The 20,588-nt window shown below is 42.1% G+C and overlaps 1 long non-coding RNA gene across 1 annotated transcript; it reads right to left on the reverse strand.

Annotated features, from left to right (window-relative positions):
* Positions 1–3,883: 3,883 nt before the first annotated feature.
* On the reverse strand, positions 3,884–14,327 carry LOC137096817 (uncharacterized). The gene is made up of 3 exons (XR_010909743.1): positions 14,285–14,327; positions 13,857–13,905; positions 3,884–4,216 (listed from the first exon to the last, which is right to left on the reverse strand). It is a non-coding gene; the product is annotated as an uncharacterized lncRNA (long non-coding RNA).
* Between the last annotated feature and the right edge of the window lie 6,261 nt (positions 14,328–20,588).

A 20,588-nucleotide genomic window follows, 5' to 3' on the forward strand; every position in this document is an offset into this window, starting at 1 on the left:
AAATCGATTCGTTATTGTTCTGTAATTGTTTCGTATTGTTTTGTAATTTACGAAATTTCGTAAATATCGAACTTTTTAAAAGAAAAATTTCGGAATGCTTTTAAAAATCGAAACGCAAAACCCCCCCAAAAACGAATCGATTTTAGAAACAAATTTTTCCGTTGTTACCCAGGCCTAGCTTCTACCACTCCAAAGTTGATCTTTGTTTCTATTGTTCCATGTGAATGTGCATTTATACATTATTTGTTATTTATAAAGTACATTTTCTTATTTAAAAACACATGACAAACAACAGGGGGCAGCAGTTAGTAGCTGAAACTGATTAATAGCATTTCAATGCATTTCAATGGGAATATCTGATTGAGGTAAGAATGATTTGAGTTAACAGCACAGCCACAGAACGAAATAAACTCAAGGTATCACTGTATTGTCTATCCTTCCCTGTGAGGTACAGAGACTACATCATCTACTAAACCTGACACTCTGCAGCTGATTTAGATTTTTAAAAACATTTTTATTCAGGCAGGCCTTTAAAGAAGGTTTTAAAAATCAAGTCAGGAGCTGCTGTGGTTTTAATTTTGAATATGTTTTTAAGGATGTTAACTTATTTTTTAAAAAATCAATGATATTTAGTTATATTTTAATATTTGTAAATGCTTTTAATGTAAGCCATTTTGAGTCTTCCGATGGGTGGGGAGAAAAAGAGGAGTATAAAGAATATTAATAATAATAATAATAACAATAAATGTGAAATGTGAAAACAAATATATAGGAAATGCATATTAGTACAGAAGAAATGCTTTAAGTGTGTGTGTATATGTGTATATCTACACACACATACTAAAACTGTTTTCTCTGCAGTTCCCAATAGTCCACATTACAACATTTCCCCTTTGAAACATTGCTATTATCAAAACTGAAAGATAGAAGACACCATGTCATAGTAGCATACTTGGGGAAAAAAAGTTTAGACAGATAATTACCATCAGTTCTGATTTACAGGTCAGTAGTTCAAATGCTGCAGGACATTTACCAAATCAGTTAGACGGGGTAATAGTGGGAATGGATGGTTCTCTTTTATTTTTAATTCCCATCGGCTAATTTGTAATTTGACTGTGCTAGACAGCTTCAACCTTTCAAGTCCCATTAAAGTCAATAGAATATATCTGATGAGTATCCTCTGCAGTGCCTTCAAAAAAGAGCATAAATTGCGTACAGTGCACATTGAAATTTTATCATTTTTGTGTTCAGCTCCAACCATAGGGAGCTGAACAGAGGAAGCAAAGAACCCCACTTAAGATCATTTTTAAAGGTCTTCCAAACTATTCCAGTACAAAAGTCCAGAAGGGCCAATGGGAATCACTCATCAGAAACAAGACTTAGACAGAAGGACAGAGAAAAAAAGGTGGATGAAATCAAAGAAAGAAAGCATCTAGGTCAGTGATGGGCAACCTTTTGAGCTTGGTGTGTCAAAGTTCACCAAAAAGCAAGCATTACTTGGGTGGGGTGTCACTAAAGAAAAAAAACCCTACAATTTTGCAATATTTATAGTTTAAATAACAAAAATGTATAATAATAATAATAATAATAATAATAAATGGCAGGAAATTGCACCCGAAACTCAGACTCTCACCTCTCCCAGCTCCCCTCACTTTTCTCAGTAATGATGGTCACTTAGAAATCCACAACACCCCAGAACAGGAAATTGGATGATGGTTGCTGTGATTATGTGGTTGCTGGTGATGGAGATCACAGGGCCCCCAGAGATGTGTCCCCCACAGCATTCCACTGCTCCCTGCTACCCTGGCTGGAAGTGAGACCAAAGATTCCCTAACGGTCTAACTGGAAGTTCCAGAACTAGACGCTAAACTATTGCAAATGTTTTATCCTCGGTTTCTGCACCTGGCCATGCAGGAGCCGAGGATGAAATGTCCTTCTTGGGATGCAGACCCAAACTTCTCTGTATGCAGCAGCATGCAGCCGCGTGTCATCGAAAATGTCTATGCGTGTCAGTGCTGACACGCGTGTCATAGGTTCGCCATCATGGATCTAGGTAGTACTGCAATTAGACCAGGATACCAGTACTTATCATTACAGTTGACCATCTTTCTGTCTTGAAGATAGATGAAGCTGCAGTCCAGAAAGGAATATTGCAGTCTCCACTATAGTGCAAGAACAGTGGAGCAGCAAATCAATACATTTTTCTACAGATATGCTAATATTGAAATACTACTGGAGTGAATGTCAGACAATTATAAAACATTTTAAAATTATCCTTAGTTGTGTGCATCTCTTTATTTATTCAGCTCCAAATATATATATTCTATTAAGAAACAGACCATGTAATTCAGTAAAATATTAATAATGCATTGACTATGGATGGCATTCTTAGTAGAGCTTGAAACATTACATTTAAAAGGAAATTGTTATGTTACTCATTAGTTATCAGTAGGTATTACTTCTTACAGGTTGAATATCCTTCATCCAGAATTCTGAAATCCAGAATGCTTCCAAATCCAAAATTGTTCACATTTTTGCCTTTTGACGGTTTAATGTACAGGCATTTTGTTTCATACATGCATTCATTAATAATATTGTACAAAATTACCTTTTGGCTACATGTATAGGATATATATTTATATATACAGTACATATGAATTTAATGTTTAGATTTTGAATATGTTTCATTCCAAGATATGAAGAGAAAAAAGCCAATCCAAACACTTGTAGCCCCAGGGACTTCAGATAAGGGACACAAGCTGTATAAAGAAACAGATTTTACCAAAACATTAGGTTTCAATAGTAACACAAATTGTTTCAATAGCAACACAAATTGTTTCAATAGCAATACAAATCAATCACCTTTCCCTTTTTTATGATTTCCTTCTTTGATCTCCTTAACAGTTATTAAATCTCGTGTGGCTGATCCTTCTCTTTGTGCAAGAAAATATGCCCTTCAACTTATACTAGGCTGAGTAGGCTCACTTCAACCCAGACAATGTAGAGGTCCATGTGCTCTGACCATATTTGCTTGCTTCAAATTGTGGCAGCTACAAAATGCATATTGCCAAAGCACACAGCAGCATGGATCAAGGCCTTTAAAGCAGACCAACTAAAGTTGGGGAAAAGCTCATTAATGTATTTTGGTGAGCCTTAAATCTAAACTACATCACATGTTGAAGCACTTTATAGAAACCCATCTGCCCTGCAACATGCTTTAACATTTGAAGGAGGAGGTGGGGCTGCTAGGTAGCAGGACTCAACTGATCCTCTGGGACACATAATAGAGTACCTCCACTGCTGTCATTTTCCCTGCCTTTTATGCCTTTGGAGCGTGGGAGCACATTCTCGCCTAAAAATGGGGCGAGTGTTTTTAAATCTGAATATTTTTAAAATCTGTTTTTTAAAAATCTGTTTTTAAAATCTCGTGTTTTTAAAATCTGAATATTTGGAATAGATGTATTCTTAAAATGTATATTTTGTGGAAGATTTTCAAATACATTAAAAAACATACAAAAACAATAATTGGCACCTGTCTTCTCTGGTAGCTACTATTCTTTCCCTTTAAAAAATCAATATACAACTAATTAAAATCAAAATTAATTAATCCAACTAGTTATTTTCTTCAAAAAGTGAATAGAGGGATAATTAATTTTATCAAATCACCCTATTAACCATTGTTGTTAGTTGTTAGTAGTAGTACTATCTCAGTTTTCTTCCAGGACCGAGACCAAAGCAGATCATAGACTTAAAATCTATATAATTTAAATATTATATCACAATAAAATTAAAAATTACAATTATGAAAACAATTATCAAAACAAGTAAAGAAAAAGTTAAAAACAATTCCATTCTCTATCTCAATTTTAAAGGTCAAAAAGGAAGCAACTCACTGAGTTAATGTTCTTACTGCAATATCAAAGATCCCTATAAGCATAAAATTCAAGTAGTAAGTAAAAATATAATTAGGTGTAGTAGCAGGCTTTCTTGCCTTTAGAGACTTGGTTTCAGCAGCAGGAGCATGATGGTCCTCACCCACCCCTGAAGGCTTTCTGTGGTTGTAGTGGAGGCTTTTCAGCAGGTCTGGAAATCTCCTCTACTCCCTTTGATTCAAGGAGAGTCAGATGTCTCTGCGCTGGTAGTCACCATCACCTAAGAATCTCATCTCATGGAGCTTTGTGGAGGCACTTCATCGAGCCAGTTTCTCAAGTCGCTCCTGACACGACAAAAAAAAATTGAGCCATTGTCATCACCCAAGAGTGATGCATTGAAAGTCTTGTTCAAGTGTGGCAGCTTGACTGCAATGTTTTGTCCCCCAGCACTTTTCACTATTTGCCCATTGATGAGCCCTCAGTGTCGGTAGTCTGCAGAGAAACATCTCCTGAAATATGCGCAGGCTCCAAAATGGAGATGACAGATCAATCCATATCAGCTCATTTTCAGTGTCACATATATTCCATCATAAGCCTGTGGTATCAGATTTTAGCTAAGTATGCAAATGGCATGGCGGCATTTGAAAAAAGCCATTTCCATCATGAATAGGAAGAAATGTTGAGTTTTGGGAAATGTTTATAAAAAGTCAACAAACTGAAATAAAATTCTCTCTAGTCTTCTGACCAATTGTTTCTGTATTCTGTCACAGTGCATCAAAATTGGACAGAAAATCTGGATCTCTGGCACTTCTCCATTTCTTTAGCTAGTGAAGTTTAATCATGTTAAGAGAAAATAGTTACAGATACATCTCAAGACATGCTGGCCAGATTGCTAGTTTCAGATACTTTAATTGGTTTGCAGTACCCTAAAGAAGTGCAGAGAAGAGAAAATACTATCACATGAAGCATGTCAACCATGTTAATTTTGAATGGACTGCCTCTGTCTTGAAGAATTTGAAGGTAAAGTTCTTTATGCCAGCAATGTGTGCTCATGTTTAATAAATCTGAGCATTCAAAGACCAGCTGTACAGCTCTCTGAAAGGCAACTCTCCATATTTGCATTCACTTTGCTTGGCAGCTCATCAGAGTTTGAATATAGCAAAACTGTCAGAGCAAGATATAAAGCATATTTATTTTGTTTAGCATTTGATGGGACTGGAAGGGAAAGGTTGCCCCATTAAAATTTACTTTTGATTATTTTCTTCAGGCTAGCTGGTGTTTAATTTCAGAAACTGACCTATCCAATTTCTAGAGGATAGGGAAAAACAGACCACAGAGAAACATAGAAAACAGCACATTAGCATTTTGATTTGAAAAGTTTTAATTATTGCACTGGCGTTTTTGTATTCTGAAAAGAGAAATGTGAAAATTAGGTTTGGCATGTTCATCTGAAGGTTCAAAATGTGGTATGTATTTTTGATTTGCACATTGGATTATATGTATACAACTTCAAAAAGTAGAATGATTGATATTATATGATTAACCTGATTTTATTTTATTTTATTTCATTTTGTTTTATGATTTAAAGATATTGGACTCAGTCTGTGAATGAGGGAAACCTAACCTACAAGGAGCATACTGGCCGCTCTTAATGAGTTCCTGGCCGCTCTTAATGAGTTCAAGTCCCCAGGGCCAGATCAACTACACCCCAGAGTATTGGAGGAACTAGCAGAAGTCATTTCGGAACCATTGGCAACCATCTTTGAGAGTTCTTGGAGAACGGGAGAAGTTCCAGCAGATTGGAGGAGGGCCAATGTGGTCCCAATCTTCAAGAAGGGAAAAAAGGATGACCCAAACAACTACCGTCCGGTCAGCCTCACGTCGATACCGGGCAAGATTCTGGAAAAGATTGTTAAGGAAGTGGTCTGCAAACACTTAGAAACAAATCATAGAATCATAGAATCAAAGAGTTGGAAGAGACCTCATGGGCCATCCAGTCCAACCCCCTGCCAAGAAGCAGGAATATTGCATTCAAATCACCCCTGTCAAATGGCCATCCAGCCTCTGCTTAAAAGCTTCCAAAGAAGGAGCCTCCACCACACTCCGGGGCAGAGAGTTCCACTGCTGAACGGCTCTCACAGTCAGGAAGTTCTTCCTAATGTTCAGATGGAATCTCCTCTCTTGTAGTTTGAAGCCATTGTTCCGCGTCCTAGTCTCCAAGGAAGCAGAAAACAAGCTTGCTCCCTCCTCCCTGTGGCTTCCTCTCACATATTTATACATGGCTATCATATCTCCTCTCAGCCTTCTCTTCTTCAGGCTAAACATGCCCAGTTCCCTAAGCCGCTCCTCATAGGGCTTGTTCTCCAGACCCTTGATCATTTTAGTCGCCCTCCTCTGGACACATTCCAGCTTGTCAATATCTCTCTTGAATTGTGGTGCCCAGAATTGGACACAATATTCCAGATGTGGTCTAACCAAAGCAGAATAGAGGGGTAGCATTACTTCCTTAGATCTAGACACTATGCTCCTATTGATGCAGGCCAAAATCCCATTGGCTTTTTTTGCCGCCACATCACATTGTTGGCTCATGTTTAACTTGTTGTCCACGAGGACTCCAAGATCTTTTTCACACGTACTGCTCTCGAGCCAGGCGTCCCCCATTCTGTATCTTTGCATTTCATTTTTTCTGCCAAAGTGGAGTATCTTGCATTTGTCACTGTTGAACTTCATTTTGTTAGTTTTGGCCCATCTCTCTAATCTGTCAAGATCGTTTTGAATTCTGCTCCTGTCCTCTGGACTATTGGCTATCCCTCCCAATTTGGTGTCGTCTGCAAACTTGATGATCATGCCTTCTAGCCCTTCATCTAAGTCATTAATATGCAGTCATCGCTAATAGTCAACATGGATTTATCAAAAACAAGTCATGCCAGACTAATCTGATCTCTTTCTTCGATAGAGCTACAAGCTGGGTAGATGCGGGGAATGCCGTGGATTTAGCATACCTGGATTTCAGTAAGGCCTTCGACAAGGTCCCCCATGACCTTCTGGCAAGGAAACTAGTCCAATGTGGGCTAGGCAAAACTACGGTGAGGTGGATCTGTAATTGGTTAAGTGGACGAACACAGAGAGTGCTCACCAATGCTTCCTCTTCATCTTGGAAAGAAGTGACAAGTGGAGTGCCGCAGGGTTCCGTCCTGGGCCCGGTCCTGTTCAACATCTTTATTAGATCTAAGGAAGTAATGCTACCACTCTATTCTGCTTTGGTTAGACCACATCTGGAATATTGTGTCCAATTCTGGGCACCACAATTCAAGAGAGATATTGACAAGCTGGAATGTGTCCAGAGGAGGGCGACTAAAATGATCAAGGGTCTGGAGAACAAGCCCTATGAGGAGCGGCTTAGGGAACTGGGCATGTTTAGCCTGAAGAAGAGAAGGCTGAGAGGAGATATGATAGCCATGTATAAATATGTGAGAGGAAGCCACAGGGAGGAGGGAGCAAGCTTGTTTTCTGCTTCCTTGGAGACTAGGACGCGGAACAATGGCTTCAAACTACAAGAGAGGAGATTCCATCTGAACATTAGGAAGAACTTCCTGACTGTGAGAGCCGTTCAGCAGTGGAACTCTCTGCCCCGGAGTGTGGTGGAGGCTCCTTCTTTGGAAGCTTTTAAGCAGAGGCTGGATGGCCATCTGTCAGGGGTGATTTGAATGCAATATTCCTGCTTCTTGGCAGAGGGTTGGACTGGATGGCCCATGAGGTCTCTTCCAACTCTTTGATTCTATGATTCTATGATTCTATGATTCTACTGACTAAGAATTTCTCTCTGAGGTTTTTACCTCAAACATAAGATAAAGCAATCTTCATCATCATCATCATTTAATTACTTATTAATTGCCCTCCATCCGAGAATGCTCTAGGCGATTTGCAGCTAAATTGTAAAAAATAAAATACATACATACAAAAATTAAAAATTAACAGGGATCGAATGCTCTAGTAAAAAGCCAGGTCTTAAGTGCTTGAGTAAAAGGCCCTAAGTCACGCATGGCTCTCATGTAGGGTGGCAAGGAATTCCATAAGGCAGGGGCAGAAATAGAAAAAGCCCTGCATCTGGTCCTTTCCAAGTGCACTTCTCTAGGACCCGGTATATAGAGTAAGTTGCATGGGCTGGTCGTTGTGACCTCCGATGATGGGAGAAAGAGAGGCGGTCCCTAAGGTACGATGGACCCTGGCCATAAAGAATTTTAAGGGTCAGAACTAACATCTTATACAGGCCACGGTACTCAGTTGGAAGCCAATGTAAATGTAGCCAGTTCGACAGAGCTTCCAGACTTAAGGTGAAATTGTCTGGTATTGACGTTGCTCCCGGCTCCAAGCGCAGAAGGAGTTGGGTATCATCCGCATATTGGCAGCAGTCCAGGCTGAAATTCTGAGCCAAACTAGCAAGGGGTCTAACGTAGATGTTGAAGAGAAGAGGGGAGAGAATTGCACCTTGGGGGACCCCACATAGGAGGGGGGGATCTATCAGAGACTTGATCCATGTACTCCATGCGCTGACTCCGGGGTTTCCCTATCAGCCCTGCCTGTTGAGCCAATCAGAAAAGAAGAAAGGCATGACATATCTTTTAGTCAAGCTGGGCTTCTATTTTTCTGTTGCTAGAAGGATTCTGACAGAGACAGATTGGTGATCTAAATTCTCAGTGACCCTTGCAACACTGCATGGCTTGGCTTGCTTTTTGACTCAAATAGCAATAAATAAGCAGTTTACTTTCTATTTTTTAAAAAAGAAAATTATTGGGGTTTTTTCCCACTTCCACCCTCCCCTCCTTGTATATACAATTTATACATCAAACTACAGAAGTTACATTTGAAATATCAGTCCCAGTCTTAATTTTTCTACTCCACATCTTAACACATTTTCTAAATATTTCCTAACTAGTTCCCACATCCTCTTAGTTATTGTGGCCTTTTCAATTTTATCTATGTTATTCCATTTACAATTTGTTATTTCCACACGTAACATATTAACTATATAGTTATACCAATTAGTCAGTGTCCATTTTGTTTTATCCTTTCAACCCATCATGAATACAATTTGTGCACACGCTATTAATTTGTCAACCATTTTTCCCTTTTGTATATTCTTCGCTCCTGTTATCCGTGCATGTAGAACATTTTTATTAACCATTACTATTTGTAAATTTAACATTGTATTGATTTCCCCGTCAATCATTTTCTAGTATTCTTGCACTTGATCACATTCCTATATCATATGATTAAACACCCCTCTTTGTTCACAGCCATGCCAACACCTATCCTTTATCCTGGTACAAAGTGTGAAAGTTGTGCAGGAGTTCTGTACCATTTTTGTAACATTTTCCTTCTTGCTCCCCTCAATAAATTATACTTTTCTTTTGCTATATTGGATGTCTTCCCTCTCAATTTCCACGTCCTGTCTCCATGTTTGGAAAATTTCCTCTATTATTTCTTCTTTTACTGTTATGATTTGGCCGTACAGATCTCCTGCCACTTTCTTCTCCCCTCTCAAACATTTCCTAATCACTTTCTCAAATGGACTATCCTGTTCTCTAATTTTTCCCCTCCATCTAAAAATTTCCTGTCTTATACCCCAGCTTTGATTCCAATTCCCTGACCCTATCCAATTCTGAATTTCTTTTTGTTCTACAGGGTTTCCATCCTCTGTATATAGATCCTCTACTAACCTTTTCCCTCTACTTTCAATTAATCTCGATGTTCTGCCTATAATTTCATGATTATTATAATTCATTTGCCATATAGTTGCCATCTTATTCTCATTGCCTGGATTTAACTTCTTCTTTTTCCCCACACTTTTACTGTTCTTTCAAAGGGCTCCTTACGTTCTATTTCCTCTCTCCTCTTCCATTCCCTAAATATTATTTCTTTTCCTTTAATATTATTTATTATCTTCTCCATATTTACCCATTTCTTTTCCGTATACTGTATTTCCAGCAATCTTTGGATTTGAAATGCACCATGATAAACTTCTAAACTTGGGATCCCCCAGCCTCCCTCTTCCTCTTTTGCATTTAACCATTTGTCCCTTATTCTGGGTCTTTTCCCACCAACTGCCCATATTTTTATTCTTCTATCCCATGTTTTTAACGTCTTCCTCTCTATTGTGTTTGGTAAGGTTTGGAATAAGTATAATAATTTTGGTATTATGAACATTTTCAATGCCCTTATTCTGTCCACTCTTGTTAATGTTTTCCCTTCCCAGTTCTTAAATTGTTTCTCTATTATTTTCCATTTTTGATTGTAATTCCTCTTAACTATACTCTTCAGATTTTTATATATCCAAACTCCTAAATATTTTAGCTTCTTTGATCCTAATTTTAATCCTGATATTTTCCTAATCTCTAATTGTTCTTTTGGTGGGGTGTTAAGACATAGTATCTCTGACTTTTTAATGTTAACAAATAATCCTGATATATTCTTAAACTCTTCCAATTTTTTATCATATCTTTTATCATAAAGCAGTTTACTTTCTATACACTTAAGAAACTGCCACCGATGATACTCTTCACACAATGCAAGCTTCAAATGTGGACTAGAGGATATATCTTACCATTTCTAAAGCCACTATAAAATGAAGGGGTAATGTATATCTTTTTAAAAGAACGGCTATATGTTCCTTTAGGTGGTGTGGCTCCGACTGAAATAAGTGTTTAAAAAGGGTGCCTCCCTTAGCTTCTTTGAAAGTTTGTTGAAGACAAACAATCCCAGAAAGGGTGGTTTCTTAAGTCTGATACCTTTAACCCAGGCTGAAGAAAGAAGAGAGAGGGGAGGGAGAAACAGACATGTCTCCCTTAAAACCTGAACCCAATCAGCTTGAGGCTCGAAGCAGCTTAGGAAAGAAGGGTGAGTGAAGGAGAAATAGCTGGGTCTCCCCTTTTAAAGCCTGAACCCAGCCAGCTTACTTAGGTTTCCCTCCATGTGATGAGGAGAAACCCTGGTTGCTACAGGGAATGGGGTATGGAGTGGGCATCACAGCAGTGTATGTGAAGAGGTCCAAGGAGATAGGGGTGCCTTGTAACTTCCCAATTGCTGCCAATGGGTCAGAACTTCCCGAATCTTTTGGTTGGAAATGGATTTTTTCCATCTAAATTTGAGAGGACCCCCAAAAAATGGATCTGGGGGTCTACCAAAATCTGGATACCAAAGCCAGAATTGGGTTCAACCGAATTGCACACCTCTAATATTTTCTTTGCTGGGTTATTTGTGCTGAAATTCTTATGTACAGATAAAATATTTTCTGTGCAAAAAATCCCCAGATATGGAGATATAACTACCAGCTTAGATACCTGCAACGCTTTCCAATTTAGGTACCTAATGATCCAGGACCAATCCAACATAAATGGTCAGTGTAAATGTACCCCAGGACTCAAAGTGGCTTACAATAAATTTTTAAAGAAGAAAAGATTAAAAGAAATTATTAAAAACCAGAAGATACAAAAATTAAAATGAAATTATACAAGCAAAAACATTCAAATAAGATGAAAACTATAAATATAGAAACACACAACAGCAGAAAACGAAATGGGGAAAAGTATTTCTCATTTACTTCAGTATATTGATGACAGCTTTTACTTTGGTTGAAGAAGGATGAGAACTTGTTTCCAATCCCTACTGGTGCATTTTGGGTGCCATCTACACTGCCATACCATGCAGTTTGAACTGCAGTATATAATAAGTGAAGATTCATATAATACAGATTGAACTGCATTGAACTATATTATATGAAACTACACTGCCATATAATCAAGTTCAATTTGCATTACAATGGCAGTGTAGATTGAGGCCCAAGTGGGAGCCTCTAGTATTCTACAAAGATGAACCTTGCTCTGTAAACAGCAGTTACATATTTATGTAATTGTGGTATTGGGGTGCTAGTTTTAGGGTCACTTTTTTGCTGATTTAATTCTTGAATGAAAGAATGATCATTTTCAAAGGGTTTCTATCCACTAGGGCCCCCTCTACACTGGCCTGTAATGCATATTTTTCCAGATTACCCTGAGGCATCCAAATGACACTTCAGACTAATCTGGTTTAACCAGGAGTAAACCTAAAAAACCAGGTTTACTCTGGGATAAAAAAATACCTGGGAAAGTGTGTGGGATATGGGGAACTAACTCTTGGGATTGCCATCCATGATTCGTAAGGTCAGTTCCCACAACTATCCCTCCTCTTCAGGCTCTAGTACCCGGGGAGGGGAGCAGGATGACATCCCCCTTCCCCTTCCCACCCAGTTTCGCTCTAAAACCTACTGGTTCTGCTGGAAAGTTCATGGTGCATCAAACTGATGCGACAGGAGCTGGGGATGTGGGAGTTGGGGGGATATCTCCAGTTTTAGGCCAATGTGGAAACAGCCTGATTGTGAAAATACTTGTATATGAACTAGTTAGAACTTGGTCCCCTGAAGGATACTATAATATTTGAAGTTGATTAATAAATTCTTATTAAAAATAGGGATTTATGAGAAGTATCAGAAGTCATGACTTCTGCCTTCCTCAATAAATGTGCAAAAATGTTTTTGTGTGAATAATTTGCAGTACCCCTTCTAAAATGTGAAACATCTTGAAATGTTTTATCATTTCTTCCAACAGTGTTGAGAATAATAATTAACATATAGAAGGATTGCCCAGTTTTATCACCTCCATTTCAGCAATTCTTGTTAAAGATCACACTGTGCCATTAAAACTATTTGATTTGGAACATGGGCTTTCAACTACATAGGACCATTATGAGATCAAAAAAAAGAGGGGGGGGGGGGAAGAGCCATTTATACAAACTTGAGTTTATCAAATTAAATGCAGAATATAAGTGTAATTCAGGAAATCAGAAGACGCTTACTTCTTGGGAGGAGAGCAATGTCCAGTCTCGATAAAATAGTGAAGAGTAGAGACATCAGACTGGCAACAAAGATCCGCCTAGTCAAAGCCATGGTATTCCCTGTAGTCACCTACGGATGTGAGAGCTGGACCTTAGGGAAGGCTGAGCGAAGGAAGATCGATGCTTTTGAGCTATGGTGTTGGAGGAAAGTGCTGAGAGTGCCTTGGACTGCGAGAAGATCCAACCAGTCCATCCTCCAGGAAATAAAGCCCGACTGCTCACTGGAGGGAAAGATACTAGAGACAAAGCTGAAGTACTTTGGCCACATCATGAGGAGACAGGAAAGCCTAGAGAAGACAATTATGCTGGGGAAAGTGGAAGGCAAAAGGAAGAGGGGCCGACCAAGGGCAAGATGGATGGATGGCATCCTTGAAGTGACTGGACTGACCTTGAGGGAGCTGGGGGTGGTAACGGCCGACAGGGAGCTCTGGCGTAGGCTGGTCCATGAGGTCACGAAGAGTCGGAGACGACTGAACGAATGAACAACAACAACAACATAAGTGTAATTAACAAAGAGACACCATCCCTTAAATTATGATGTCCTTGTCTGAAGCTTACTGTTTCAGAATTTCCCTTTCATATGCAAGCAGTTCTTGGATAGCAATAAGCTATGATATAAATAAGATTTTTAAAATGAACCAAAACTGTATTTCCTGCATATTGGGAAATGCTGACAGGAAGAATCATGGTCTGAAGAGAATTTTTGCATCTTAGGACTTATTTTGCACAAAATTCAGACTTTTTTTCCTGCCAGAAGAGCTTTTTGTGTGAATAATTTCCTTATTTCCATGCCCCAAAGTTTGATTTTTGTGCAGAATAAGTCCTGAATAGTATTTTAAAAACTGTTCAATATTTGAAGATTTTCTTGCAGCAGGAAAATTGTGAAAATTACTTTTTTTGCTTTCCTTGAGGACAAAAATAGGTGAAAAATCACTTCCCTATAGGCTATCCTACCATACGTATATAAACATTTGAGCAAGACTATTTGGAGTGATTCATTTTTATTTATATAACCCAGTGATTTAACTGAAAAAAACAAAAGGGCAATGTACATACATTTGATGCTCTGAAGGTATTATCATGTGAGAAAAACTAATGTTCTGAGCTAAAGAGAGAGAGAGAGAAGAGAAAGTAGAAGTAAATACCCCCAATTTATTTTCCTCTAAAATAGATTTGTCCAAGACCTTTCCATTTTAACTGGCACCAATAGATTGGCCTTAATGGTAACTGATACTTTTTAAACATTGCTCATCAGAAACAAATTGAAGTAAACAATTTAAACTACAGCAAAGGGCCCTCCCAGATGCTTGATTAGCAATTAAGACCCAAGTATCAGCTGCCCACCATCACAAGGCAGCTGTGTACAATTACACTTTTAAAACAGTCTGAAAGTGAAATCACATTGCAGGGCAAACACATTACACAGTCATTAACACACTTGTCTTACATAAACATAACAAGGAAGCTGAAATTAGCATATTTACAAGGTATTATAACTCTTCTGGCTGTCAGGCAGTCCTCAGAAAGATCTGATTGGTAGCCAAGTACATATTGATTCACTGATCAGACAATTGCATCAGCAAAATGGGGTTACATATTTCCTAGTGTTCTTGATATCATTCAAAAATAGCCAAAAAGTCTAATTGTTAACAAACCATGTAAATAAAGAGACCAAACAAAAAAAGTGGAACTAAAGGTAACTTTTATTGATTAGTTACCTATTTATGCTGTTTTCATGAAGAAGCCATGCCCCCTCCCCCATCAAAACAGCATGAAACATGCTGAGCCACAGTGGCTGGGCAAGGTCCCAGCAGCCCACCCCGAGATGCACCAGCCCCAACCCGCCCAGGAAAGTGGCATAGCTGCTGCAGGAGGGGGAAGGGAGCCCCAGGAAATGAATCCATCCTGGGCTCCCACTTCCAGCAGAAGCAGCACAGTGACTGGATGAAGGCCTAGAGGCTAGCCCCAGACTGTCCAGGAAAGTGGCACCCAGAAAAAATGGCAGAGCTGCTGTAGGGAGGTCACATGGGTTGAGGGAAGAGGCTGAAACAGGAAGGAGAAAACCACAAGCCCCCCCACAAGCCCCCCCCCCCAGAAAATGGCTCAATGCATGCCAGGCCAGGCAGCCAGGTGAGGGTCCAGGGGCCTACCCTAGGCTGCTGTGACCTCAAGATGCCCAGAACAGTGGTGGAGCCACCACAGGGAACAGGAAGGGTTTCCAGGGAATACACTCATCCCATCCCCCCAGTGGGAGCACCAACCAGGTGAAGGCTCAGAGGCTAGCCCCAGGCCACTCAAGAAAGAAGCAACCCCAAGCCACTCAGAGCCACCTTCCTGTGAATATGGGACTGTTGGGGACCCTTGCACTGATTGGGGGGGGGGGAGGGTAAGAGGCCAATCACCTCCCAACCCCCCTCGCCCAAAACATGGCTACTTATCTCACTTGAAGTGATATACATCCTCTCCCCTTGACAGTCCTCCAAAGAATGGAGGAGAGGGGTGAAACACTTGCCTGTAGTTCTGCCCCCAGAAAAAGCCCTGCCCAGGGTTACTTTCTTTCAGCCTCATCTGCGGGGAGGAGGCAAACCACATCCCACCCCCAGCTGTGCAGGGGAGGGAAGTTCCTTTCTTGAGGGTAATCAAATTATTTGGGGGAGCGATCTGATACAGGAGGGGTTGAGGCAGACTGTCATTTCTGACTGGAGTCCCCAAACCCCCCTTGGGCATTTCACCAATATCCCTAAGAGCAATCCCTGATTTACATGGATGCTCAAAGGTCAGTTCTTATCCTGGAAAGCTAATGAAGGGCTGTAAGCCCGCAAAGTCACTATTAACTTTTAACAGGATATTAATTTCCCACCCTCCAGATCACTTAATGCACAAGGGGGGTTAAAATTCCCATCCAACACCAAATAGTGCCAGTAGGTGAACACCAAATCATACCTCACTTCTCCCCTATATCGTCCAAGAGCAACCTATTTATTTGATACTACCTGAAGCCAATTTGTCAACTCTCCATGACATGTAAGATATGTGAAAAAAAGAGGGGGGATTCCTACTCTGCCCCTAATGTAACCTCATAATGGTACATTGCAAAAGCAGGTGGGCAGGTGGGACAATTAATTTCAAAGAGGGAGTTGAGGGTGACTTTCTGCCTTAAATCACATACTAAGACCACACACCCCTCATCCCACAGAAACATAGCAATGCTTCACTGATCTCCCCTGGATGCTAGCAAATCAGTCTATTCCACCTTCACTGTTTTATGGTGGTGTAAGTGTGCATGGTTTTTTTAAGCCTCCAGCTTCGGTTTCAGAAGTGATTTGCCACTGTATTGTCCCTGATGCGTGTTCTAAGAACTTTCTCTCTCCATTCACTTGTCATAGATGGACCCATTAACCAAACAAAATCAAGTAACTCAAATCCTATAAAATTTCAAAAGATCGATTATAGGCCAATGATTGGATATGGACATAAATATTTTTAATGTTGTGATTAAACTACCCATATTGACTATAAGACGAAGCCCCATGTACGCCTTTTCTAAGCATCCCAGAATATCAATTATTAGCCAAATAAATGGGTTTGACTACCAAATGTTGAGTAGGGAATGCTTCTTTTCACAGCACCATTCAGGGTGCTTCCACACAGGAGTAAAACCCACACCAAAGAGGGAACTGAACTGGAAGAGGGTTCCAGTCCACACCGACCAACCAAACCTGGGCTTTCGTGGGGGGGGGGGGAGGGTGCTACATGCCACTTTGAGACAAATTGGGATGGTATGAAGCCACCCCCAAGCCCCCCAAGCAATTTGCTCTATCAAACAGTATCCCAATTCAAAGTGCAGGTGCTCACCTACAAAGCCCTAAACAGTTTGGGACCTGCCTACCTGTGTGACCGCATCTCCGTTTATGAACCCACACGCTCCCTCCAATCATCTGGAGAAGCCCTGCTCACGATCCCACCTGCACCGCAGGTGTGTTTGGTGGGGACGAGGGACAGGGCCTTCTCTGTGGTGCCCCCCCCCCGACCTGGATTGTAATGGAGGCTCCTTCTTTGGAGGCTTTCAAACAGAAGCTGGAAGGCCATCTATCTTGGCAGGGGGGTTGAACTGGATGGCCCACAAGGTCTCTTCTAAATTTATGGTTATATGATTATATGAACTGTCTTTACAAATTTTATAATTACAGTTATATTGTTCAAAGAGAGAGAGAGAGAGAGAGAGAGAGAGTGGGGGAGAGAAACGAAACAGAACATATTTATTTATTTCAAAGTTTTCTATACCGAGCTTCTCACCTCTTAGAGGGACTCAGCCCGGTTTACAACCATAAAAACATACAATCAGTAACATACTACAAACATACTACATAATGAATTATTCTGATTTGGGGATTTGATATATTTGAGGATTTGATCTCCTTCCTTCATAGCTGCTTTCCAAGTCTTAGTCTTCCTCTGATTTCTAACTATAGTTTCCATTTTGATTATTGTCTGAGCAAAGAGAAAGAAAATATTTTGGCAATTTTGTTTTCTTTATCTATGGTCATCTCCCCGAGGGGACTCAGAGCGGTTCCCAGGTAAAAATCACAGAACATACAAAGTATAAACAACATAACCATAACATTAACAAAACAAAATATACATAAAAATTGTCACCATAACACACATATATTAAAAGTAATCCTGCCTGTTCAAGGCAATTTAAAAATTTAAAAGGCCGGGCTGAGATTTATGCAAGCCCAAAAATTCTATGGGGCCCGGGAATTAAATGCAATGCTATGGCAGGCAACAATAATATTAGGTACAGGTCTGTGGCTGTTCATTCCAGGGCCAACTAGGGGAAATGATCTGGGTAATTGGTAGGAAGAATAAGGCTGTATTTGACAATGTATAGGGCTGAGTTAGAACTGGCCATTTTTAAAGGCTTGTTGAAATCACCAGGTCTTCAAGCTCTTACGAAAGGAGGGGAGGGATGGGTGTCAGGACTCGGTTTCCTGGCCTTGGATGTTGGCGCAAAAAACCGGATTCCTGACATGGAGGACTGATAAGGATTTGCAGCTGGTGGCCTTGGGAGGGGCAGTTGGTGGTTTGGCGGGGAATATTGAGCGGGATCTTTGGTCGGTGGGAAGAGGGGATTCGAATGTGGGGGAGGGTATATAAGGGTTGACTTGCATCTGTATGCCAATCCTGGCTTTCGTTGTGTATGCATTTCCAGTAGTAAAAGTTCCTGATTGATTACGGATTGGCGTCCTGTGTCTTTTCTGGGAGCGGCTGCTGTGAGCTTACATTAAGCCAGGATTCTCGGTGCCATCCCACGGCCGTGGTGAGGTACCCCCATGCAACAGGAGGAAGATCCAACGGAGGGGAGAGAACCAGCCTCCCCTTTTGGGAATGCGGAAGAGGAGCTGGAGAGAGTGAATGCCTTGGCTTCATCGACTGCATACGCCCAGCCCAACGGGGTCACACAGAGGCGAGTGAAGGGGGCAGAGGCAGCAGCGAGAGAAAGCAGCGGGCTAGATTTTCCCTCCCCGCAGAGATTGGATTTCCTGGAGGAAAAGTTGGCGTCCATGGAGACCACCCTCGCGATGATGTCGAAGGTGATGGAGCGGCTTGCCCCCTTGTTAGAGGAACCACCACCCCGAGGGGAGTCGATGTGGAGCGCAGAGGAGAGGAGTGACCGGGGACCCGGGGCACGTCCTAAAACGCAGACGAGTTGGAGGACCGCCGCGGAGAGCGATGAGGAGGAGGAACAACCCCGGGGACTGGCGTCCCAGCAGACGCTCCTGGTGCCCCCGGCTGGAGCCGGGCGCGGCACAGGGCGTCAGGAATTGCCCCCGGGTCAACGAGGACTCCCGGGAGGGCCACCGCACGCGGAGACCCGGGAAAGGCAGCCCTTTCTCTACCAACCCAGAAGGGAGGAGCTGAGAATCGAATTCGGAGGAGAAGCAGGGAACCTCGCGTACTTCCTGACCATGGTGAGAGGGTATCTAGAAGATAACGCCCTTACCTTCGGATCGGAGGCAAGCAGGGTGCGAGCAGTGGGCGCAGCACTGAGAGGGGGAGCAGCGGAGTGGTACGTCCAGCTCCACGCCAGGCACGACCCATGTTTGGGATCTACGAGGCGATTCCTGGCTGCGATGGAGGCACGCTTCAGGGATCCGCTCGAGAGGGTCCGTGCGAGGGAGAAGCTGCAGACGATAACCCAAGGCCATCGCTTTGTGTCCGAGTACGTGGAGGAATTCCGGTTGAGGGTGGAGAAAGTGCCAGAGTGGTCCAATACCACCAAGGTCCAGATATTCAAAGAGGGCCTGCGGAAAGAAATCTTGACCTGGGCACTTCATCGTGACGATCCGGAGGAGATAGGCGGATGGATTGAGCTGGCCGGCCGCATCGAGACGACCTTGGCACAGGTCAAGAGGCATCAAGGGCCGGCGCCGCAGCAGACGAGAGCAAAGGAGGAGAGTCGGAGGACGGAGAGAGGCACGGTCGGGAAAGTCCCAACAGGAGGTCCCAAGGAGCAGAGGGGCGGATGTTTTGTATGCGGTCGCCTTGGCCATCGGGCTGCCGAATGTCGACAAAGGAAAGGGGGAGATTCCCATTTCCCAAAGTTCAAACCGGCTGCAGGGAAGAGAGCGGAGGAGAGCCCCCCTTCTAGGGCCCCAGTGGGAGATCTGGTGAGTCACAGCCCAGGAATGCTGGTGTTCCCGATCAGGCTAGAAGGGAAGGGGAAGTGGGCCAGCTGCAAAGCCCTCATGGATTGCGGCTGCTCAAGAAACATTATGACCCCAGAATTAGCGAACGAACTGAAATGTGAGAAAACCCCCTTGCAGAGCCCCATAGCATTCTCGCAGCTAGATGGATCAGTGGCGGCTGGAGCCCCGGCGAGATTTGAAGTGGGAGAAGTGAAATGTAAAGTGGGGAGCTGGGAAGGCAGCATAACATTTGTAGTATCCCCTATGGCTACTTACAATGTAATACTGGGGATGCCATGGTTAAAAGAAGCTAACCCACAAATCAATTGGAGGGAAGGCAGCATAGCCTTCCAGAACGAAGAAGGGGGGGAGTGTTGCAAGGGGGAAGAAGGCATGGCAGGCAGAGTGCAGGAAATTCCCCCTGAGTACAGAGACTTCGAGGATGTATTTGACGAAAAGGAAGCAGATCAGCTTCCCCCTCCTAGGAGGGTCGAAGTAAAGATTGAACTCAATGAGGATGCTAAGTTGCCCAGGAGTAAATTGTATCCCATGTCGGTCAAGGAGATGGAGGAACTGAGGAAATATATTGAAAAAAACTTGGCCCGAGGGTTTATAAGGCCATCCGAATCACCCTTGGGAGCCCCAGTGCTTTTTAGGCACAAAAAGGACGGTTCGTTGAGACTGTGCGTGGACTATAGGGGGCTGAATGCAGTGAGCACCACCAACAACTACCCCATGCCACTAACCAAGGACTTGCTATCGAGACTGTCAGAAGCAAGGGTGTTCACGAAAATTGACTTGATCGAGGCTTATCACAAATTGCGCATAAGGCCTGAGGACAGGTGGAAAACGGCGTTCACCTGTGCGCTCGGCCATTTTGAATATTTAGTTTGTCCCTTCGGGCTCAAAGGCTCTGGATCAGCATTTATGCAGATGATTAATGAGGTGTTACACCCATTATTGTATCGTGGGGTGTTTTGCTTTGTGGATGATGTAATTGTGTTTACCCGGGATAGATGATCCCACGTCAAATTGGTGAGAGAGGTGCTCCAGAAATTGAGGGAGGCAAAATTGTTTGCAAAGCTGCCAAAATGTG

This window comes from Anolis sagrei, chromosome 4 (genome assembly GCF_037176765.1).
Source record: "Anolis sagrei isolate rAnoSag1 chromosome 4, rAnoSag1.mat, whole genome shotgun sequence".
Lineage (NCBI taxonomy): Eukaryota > Metazoa > Chordata > Lepidosauria > Squamata > Dactyloidae > Anolis > Anolis sagrei.